Source organism: Gigantopelta aegis, chromosome 15 (genome assembly GCF_016097555.1).
Source record: "Gigantopelta aegis isolate Gae_Host chromosome 15, Gae_host_genome, whole genome shotgun sequence".
NCBI classification, from domain to species: Eukaryota; Metazoa; Mollusca; class Gastropoda; order Neomphalida; family Peltospiridae; genus Gigantopelta; species Gigantopelta aegis.
This window is the reverse complement of record NC_054713.1, coordinates 17,873,331-17,882,322: the sequence shown is the minus strand read 5'-3', so window position 1 is coordinate 17,882,322 and position 8,992 is coordinate 17,873,331.

The window sequence follows — 8,992 nt, the reverse complement described above, 5'->3', positions numbered from 1 at the left end:
GATATTGCATAAAACGAAAATCAGATTCGACAACATTGTCGCAGATGCTTATAGAACTGGTTTTAAAATTCACACGAGATACCGAATATGTGCTGTATTGCCATTCTCACGGAAACCCATGAAAATGTTGCCACCCCAGCACCATGACGAGGAATATGTGCTGTATTGGCCATTCTCAAGGAAACCCATGATAATGTTGCCACCCCAGCACCACGATGAGGAATATGTGCTGTATTCGCCATTCTTAAGGAAACCCATGATAATGTTGCCACCCCTGTACCAAGATAAGGAATATGTGCTGTATTGGCCATTCTCAAGGAAACTCATAATAATGTTGCCACCCCAGCACTACGATGAGGATTATGTGCTGTATTTGCCATTCTCAAGGAAACCCATGATAATGTTGCCACCCCAGCACCACGATGAGGAATATGTGCTGTATTCACCACTCTCAAGGAAACCCATGATAATGTTGCCACCCCAGCACTACGATGAGGAATATGTGCTGTATTCACCACTCTCAAGGAAACCCATGATAATGTTGCCACCCCAGCACCACGATGAGGAATATGTGCTGTATTCACCACTCTCAAGGAAACCCATGATAATGTTGCCACCCCAGCACCACGATGAGGAATATGTGCTGTATTGGCCATTCTCAAGGAAACCCATGATAATGTTGCCATCCCAGCACCACGATGAGGAATATGTGCTGTATTGGCCATTCTCAAGGAAACCCATGATAATGTTGCCATCCCAGCACCACGATGAGGAATATGTGCTGTATTGGCCATTCTCAAGGAAACCCATGATAATGTTGCCATCCCAGCACCACGATGAGGAATATGTGCTGTATTCGCCACTCTCAAGGAAACCCATGATAATGTTGCCACCCCAGCACCATGATGAGGATTATGTGCTGTATTCGCCACTCTCAAGGAAACCCATGATAATGTTGCCACCCCAGCACCATGATGAGGATTATGTGCTGTATTCGCCACTCTCAAGGAAACCCATGATAATGTTGCCACCCCAGCACCATGATGAGGAATATGTGCTGTATTCGCCACTCTCAAGGAAACCCATGATAATGTTGCCACCCCAGCACCATGATGAGGAATATGTGCTGTATTCGCCACTCTCAAGGAAACCCATGATAATGTTGCCACCCCAGCACCATGATGAGGAATATGTGCTGTATTCGCCACTCTCAAGGAAACCCATGATAATGTTGCCACCCCAGCACCATGATGAGGAATATGTGCTGTATTCGCCACTCTCAAGGAAACCCATGATAATGTTGCCACCCCAGCACCACGATGAGGAATATGTGCTGTATTCGCCACTCTCAAGGAAACCCATGATAATGTTGCCACCCCAGCACCATGATGAGGAATATGTGCTGTATTCGCCACTCTCAAGGAAACCCATGATAATGTTGCCACCCCAGCACCACGATGAGGATTATGTGCTGTATTCACCATTCTCAAGGAAACCCATGATACTGTTGCCAGCCCAGCACCACGATGAGGAATATGTGCTGTATTCACCACTCTCAAGGAAACCCATGATAATGTTGCCACCCCAGCACTACGATGAGGAATATGTCCTGTATTCGCCATTCTCAAGGAAACCCATGATAATGTTGCCACCCCAGCACCACGATGAGGAATATGTGCTGTATTCACCATTCTCAAGGAAACCCATGATAATGTTGTCACCCCAGCACCACGATGAGGAATATGTGCTGTATTCACCATTCTCAAGGAAACCCATGGCAGTGTTGCCACCCCTGTATCAAGATAAGGAACAGTACACGCCGAGGTGTCTTAAAAACAAAGAAAAAACATCTGTGGGCCCATTGGGCTATTTCTCGTTCCAACCAGTGCACCACGACTGGTATATCAAAGGCTGTGGTATGTTCTATCCTGTCTGTGGGTTGCTGCATATAAAAAAATTCCATCGCTATTAATGGAAAAATGTAGCGAGTTTCCTCTAACACTATATTTATATGGAAATTACCAAATGTTTGACATCCAGTAGCAGATGATTAATTAATTAATATGCTCTAGTGGTACCGTTAAGCAAAAAAAACAAACAAACTCTCTAATTCCCCAGACACAAAAAACCAACAAAAACAAAAAAAAGAACAAAAACAAAGAAACAAACATCCACCCCACCTCTCATAACATCTTTTTTTTTTACATAAAAAGTTTCTTAACAAAATAAATGATCATAAAATTGTATAGTAGAAAGCTGTATCTTAGCCGGCTGCGAGCGACGCGAACGATTATTTTAGAAATCATTGATTTCAATTGCCGTAACCTAACCGCACGCGTGCGACGCGACATATAAATTTATCGTGTCACGCGCGTGCAGTTAGGATGCGACACTTGAAAGCAATGCTTTCTAAAAAAAAAAATCGCTCACGGCCGGTTAAGATACAGCTTAAGTCTCGTTTTTAATACATCAATAGTGAAGAAAAAAATGCTGCAATAGCTAAGGTATGCAGTTTCACCTGCATTGTTACTAGTAATCAATAATGCAGTACACAGAGACTGAATTGCGCATACAACAGTTTTGGTTAAAAAAAATTTTATATAATCGGTCTCTCTTGTCAGATCAAAGTTCTAGAAGTATAATGACGCTGCGGTAATGACTTTTTACTATCTTTTTTTTATTTGTTTTTGAATATCATACATTGCTAAAATAGGTGGGTGTAATTTATTTTTAATGTCTTCCTCATCTACCTTTGTCCCTTCTCGTGTGCCATGGTGCCCATTCAATGGCTTCCCTAGATGCTTTTCGTCACAAGGCAACTTTTTACGACTTCGACCCCCCCCCCCCTCCACAAATATCATAATGCGTCGCAATATTAATATTGGAGGTGGTGAAGCATTATTTCTGATATAGATTGCGATGTTGTAGGTGACCAGAGACCAGCAATATATTCGTATTATTCTTCTTAAAAGTTATTTGTGTGCTTATATCCAATTAAAAAGACATTCCTGAGTTTGCTGCAATTTTTTAAGATGTTATCGACTAACAGAGACTTTTTAACGATTGCAATTAAATATCAAATATATTTTTCTGCATAAAATATTAGTGACTGTATATCAAACGTGTTTCTGATCGTTCTACTATTTGTACTAGGTTAAATTTCATTTTATTTCCTAAATTATTTGAAGACAAAATCCAGTTTGAGCTTCTTACAAATAACAAGACGACCAAAAATACATTGAATATACAGACACTGATATTCTAAATAAGAAAATATATTTAACATACAACTTTAATCGTAGAAATATTTTATTTTGTCGTAAAAGTCTTACAATGCAGCAAATTCAGGGATGTCCCTTTAAGGTTCTGTGTAGTGGTCTTACTCCTACCCACCGAGTCGTTAAAACTCGCCCTGGGTGAGAGCCGGTACCGGGCTGCGAACCAAGTACCTACCAGTCTTATATCCGATGGCTTAACCACGACACTACTGAGTCCGCTGAGCAGTATAATCGTAATCGTAAACTCTATTAACGTGCCTGTATCCAATTAGCCCATTGGGCTATTTCTCGCTCCAGCCAGTGCACCACGACTGGTATATCAAAGGCCGTGGTATGTACTACCTGTCTGTGGGATGGTGCATATAAAAGATCCCTTGCTGCTAATCGAAAATAGTAACCCATGAAGTGGCGACAGCGGGTTTCCTCTTTCAATGTCTGTGTGGTCTTTAACCATATGTCTGACGCCATAACCGTAAATAAAATGTGTTGAGTGCGTCGTTAAATAAAATAAAAAAATCTTTTTCTATCCAATTAACGTTCAGGTACGTCTCTCCCACACCCAATCTCTGGCATGGCCAGTTTTTGAGTGTGGGACAGAAAAGGGATTTCTTACTCACCTGTTGGTGAGAACACCATGCGTTATTTATGATAACACATAGTTGTCTACACACGTACGTGTGTTACCAATTTCAAGGCATACGACTGGCTGCTCCTAGGTGATGACCAGGTCACCAATGCCATATATCCAATAAAAAAACAACACGATGGAAGTCGATTAAACTGACGTATAGTTAACCTGCCAATCATGTGTCTTTGATGCGTAAATCAGCTACAAGTGCAAAGGATTGTAAATATCTTTCAGTGGAAAAATATGTTAAAAGTTGCTTAAAACCTGGGGGTTTTTTTTAGGATATGTAAGAAATAGAATAATACATTCGTATCCGTTAGATACCACTTATATCACAACTCGTTGTTTTATAAACGTATCAAACTCGCTTTCGCTCGTTAGATACATTTTAAAACAATTCGTGAGATAAATGGTATGTAACGGCCACTCGTGTATTATTCTCTGTATATTTGTTGGTCCTTACTATTTGTAAAGCAACTTCAATGCTAATTTATCGGTTCTCCTTTGAAGTAAACGTTTTAAAATTTATTTACTCTGAGATTAAACAAAAACTGTTATGCGAGCTTGTACAGATTTAAAAAATAGTAATGTTTTTATCCCCACCCCCACCCACCCCAAAAATAATTTTTTAAATCTTGATTTGTTTAATAGGTTCCCTTACGACTCGAATACACTATAACCTCTATTAGAAACATACTTATCTACCCTTGATTTGCATAGTGCTAAGCGGCCCCAATCAGCCACTAAATGACTTCCGGCGCGTTCACGCTCCAGTCGCTTACAACAAAGGCCCTATTTTACTACTTAATTGTGGAGTAGTCGTCAACTTGTTCTTTTATTTTTTTTTGACGTTAATAAAGTTTTATATTACTATTATTGTTTGTCAGATTGTGCAATCTCCTTCTTTTACAGAAAAGAAAATGTACAATATGTTTTGTGCTCAACAGAAATACTTACGAACACGTCTTTCATAGAACGACGAATATGCATCAAGGCTTGTCCGGCCAGTCTGTCTTCTCACATGGTGTTTTGTAAATAGGTTTTGGCACGCCGTAGTCAAAAGAAAGCCCCCCAAAATAATACAAATGTGAATCATTTTTGCCACTGTTACGGCACTGTATATCACTTTTCTTGATCACGGTAGCAGCAACGACGGCTTACACACACACACACACACACGCACACAGATATATATAGATATATATATATATATTTTTTTTTTAAACGTGTGTGTTCGTCTGGGTTATGTTTTTGGTTGTACGTGTGTACTAGCTGGTGTGTGGGCTTGTTTTGTAGGCTATTGTTTATTTGGGGGCAAATATTTTGATGTAAACAAAACATAATATAGCACGTGGGGAAGGGGACTGTTCTGATTGGAATATTACATATAGTACGTCCCATCCTCCTACACAAATGTTTTGTTGTTTTTGTAAATAATTTAAGTTTGGTTTGACGTAAAAATAAAAATAAAAGTTTTGGAAATAACAAAAATATACTATTTTTGTTTTTAATTTAGAAAACAAGCGGCTCAGAAATAAATAGCTTGTAGTAAATTCCATAGTATGAAAAATGCGTTCCCCGTGGGACGCACTATAAACACGTTTCTATTATCTATTACAACTGTTACTGTCACACACAATACTGCAGGTGTATTGGTATGTTTAAATGAAATTATGATAATTAATATGAAGCAAAATTGCAGATTTGGAAAAAAAAAATTCCATGCAAGAAAACCAAAACAAAATCACGGTGGGTGACAGCTCGTTAGATTCATCTCCTATATTTAACACATGGTCAGTTATAACAAAACGCAATTTCATCAACTTAATTTTTACCTGAATCATTCTTTATTTTTAAAGCATAGGTGGGGACATTTATGATGCCAGGGACTAGCATGCATAAATCTCAGCTGAAGATTCACAAACAACTGTGGTCATCGGCCATTCTAACTGTAACCGGAACGCACTGGAAATGTTTAGTGTTTCTAATAGAGGCTATAGTTTATGTCGATGCAAAATTCTATATGTACTGAGTCTGTGTATGTAGGTGTGGTATCGCCCGTGGCGAACAGTGCTCTCATTCAGGTTTTGCCGTTCCACAAACTCTGTACTAATTAAAACGTGTTTATCACGAAATGTTTCATTCTTTCTGATTTTAATTGGACAAAAAATCCCACAAAAAATTGATACCTTGTGTACAAAGTACAAAATGACAACCACAAAGAGAGAGTTCGTGGGCATTGCAAATGATTAGATAGGCCTCCACATCATACAAAACATAATTGATTAATAATTTTAACAGATACAAGGGGCGTACGCAGCCTAAAATAAGAGGGGCGGCAGTACAACAGGACACAGTCATAGGTCTTCTCCAGATCCTGTCCTGGACGGAGGAGCCGGCGAAAGTCGACACCTGCGCCCATGACAGGCGTGCGCTACAACAGCTTGCTCTGAATGAGCTCATTAAAACCTGACCTGTCTTCTCCATGATGAGAAAAAGTCCAGTTTTAATCTAATAGGGCAAATTGTTCCTGTACTTTTTTCATGTCTTTTTTTTCGTGTGTGTGTGTGTGTGTGTGTGTGTGTGTGTGTGTGTGTGTGTGTGTTGTGTGTTTTTTTTTTTGGAGGCAACAACCCCTTTGGCCCCTTCCCCCCGCTAGAAACTAAAATATTTCTATCCGAGTTCCCTTTGATACTTGTTATTTGACTGACTGAACAGTGATGGGTACGTGTGGAGGAATTTATGCAAGGCCCTCCCCTGTATACGCGCCTGAGTGAAACAGATACTTTGTTTACATACAAATAATTTTTTTTAATGAAATATACAGTAATGATAATGAAACCGTATCCTGCGGCCAATCATTTGTATGACCAGTGCTTACCCGAGGGGCTCGAGTCTTAGGATGGCATTCCCTCGGTATGCCGGGGGGGAGGGGGGTGGGCGGGACGTAGCCAAGTGGTAAAGCGTTCGCTTGATGCGCGGTCGGTCTGGGATCGATCCCCGTCGGTGGGCCCATTGGGCTATTTCTCGCTCCAGCCAGTGCACCACGACTGGTATATCAAAGGCCGTAGTATGTGTTATCCTGTCTGTGGGATGTCGCATATAAAACGATCTCTTGCTGCTAATCGAAAAGAGTAGCCCATGATGTGGCAAGAGTGGGTTTCCTCCATCAATAACCGTGTGGTCCTTAACTATGTGTCCGACGCCATATAACCGTAAATAAAATGTGTCGAGTGCGTCGTTAAATAAAACATTTCCTTCCTTTCCTCGGTGGACCCATTCTGTAATTTGGTTTCCCCTCCCCAACCAGTATCTCACGACTATATATCGATATGCGCTGATCTTTTCTGCACGGAGGGATTTAGCCATACAGCTAAGTCGGTTGAGTGATCGCTTGAGGTGCTTGCATCGCAGGATCGAACCACCTCGGTGGATCCATTCAACTGATTGGCTTTTTCCTCGTTCCATCCAGTGCACCACAATTGGTCCAAGACCGTGGTATGTGCTTTTTCTGTCTGTGGGGAACTGCGTATAAAAGATCCCTTGCTGTATTAGGACAAATCTAGCAGGTTTCCTCTGACGACTACTTGTCAAAATTACTCCCCCCCCCCCCCCCCCCCCGCAAAAAAAAGAAGTTTGTTTTATTTAACGACGCCACTAGAGCACATTGATTTTTTTATCTTATCATCGGCTATTGGACGTCAAACATATGGTCATTCTGACACTGGTTTTTAGAGGAAACCCTCTGTCGCCACATAGGCTACTCTTTTACGACAGGCAGCAAGGGATCTTTTATGTGCGCTTCCCACAGGCAGGATAGCACAAACCATGGCCTTTGTTGAACCAGTTATGGATCACTGGTCGGTGCAAGTGGTTTACACCTACCCATTGAGCCTTGCGGAGCACTCACTCAGGTTTTGGAGTCGGTATCTGGATTAAAAATCCCATGCCTCGACTGGGATCCGAACCCAGTACCTACCAGCCTGTAGACCGATGGCCTAACCACGACGCCGGTCGTCAAAATTACCAAATGTAATAGAGCACATTGATTTATCAATCATCGGCTATCAAGATACTGTGAATTGAGCTATTTTCTACCTTTTGCGTGCGCATGTGGGAATCTGATTATTTCCGGACTTTCACTGTTTTGTAATTTGTGGTGGGGAGGGGGTGGGAGTGGGGGTCAAAGCTAACTATGTCCACAATTTGCTTCTGTAGTCCAGCAGCCAAGCTGGAAAGGAATACTTAGAAAGGCGTTCATATATTGCTTAGAATGAGGCGGCTAGCTTGGCTAAGACACCAACACTTTTCCAGACTGGCGCATCTACTGTAAAACAAAATCGGACTCCACACGTAAGGGGGCGGGATGTAGCCCAGTGGTAAAGCGCTCGCTCAATGCGCGGTCGCTCCGGGATTGATCCCCGTCGGTGGGCCCATTGGGCTATTTCTCGTTCCAGCCAGTGCACCACGACTGGCATATCAAAGGCCGTGGTATGTACTGCCCTGTCTGTGGGATGGTGCATATAAAAGATCCCTTACTGCTAATTGAAAAGAGTAGCCCATGAAGTGGCGACAGTGGGTTTCCTCTCTCTATATCTGTGTCGTCCGTAACCATATGTCCGACGCCATATAACCGTAAATAAAATGTGTTGAATGCGTCGTTAAATAAAACATTTCCTTCCTTGCTCTACTAACTGGTTTGAGTTAATATAACAAGTAAAAGCCTAAAAGTGATTGCCAATAAAAGCACTTTATACCAACATTACTCAATCGTGTGACGCTACGCCCCCACCACCGAGACAGTCTTAAAGAGAATGCACAGTAAACTAATTCTATGGTGGTGGTGTCTATAAACCACGTGGTTTGTCATGCCTTAAAGCATGAGAGACCCTAGTTTTTAAACACTACAGCATATATTCCACTATTAGAGACGTTTATCATCACTGAAATCAAACATTAGCCCATGAAGTGGCGACAGCGGGTTTCTTCTCTCAATATCTGCGTGGTCATTAACCATATGTCTGATGCTATATAACCGTAAATGAAATGTGTTGAGTGCGTCGTTAAATAAAACATGTGCTTCCTT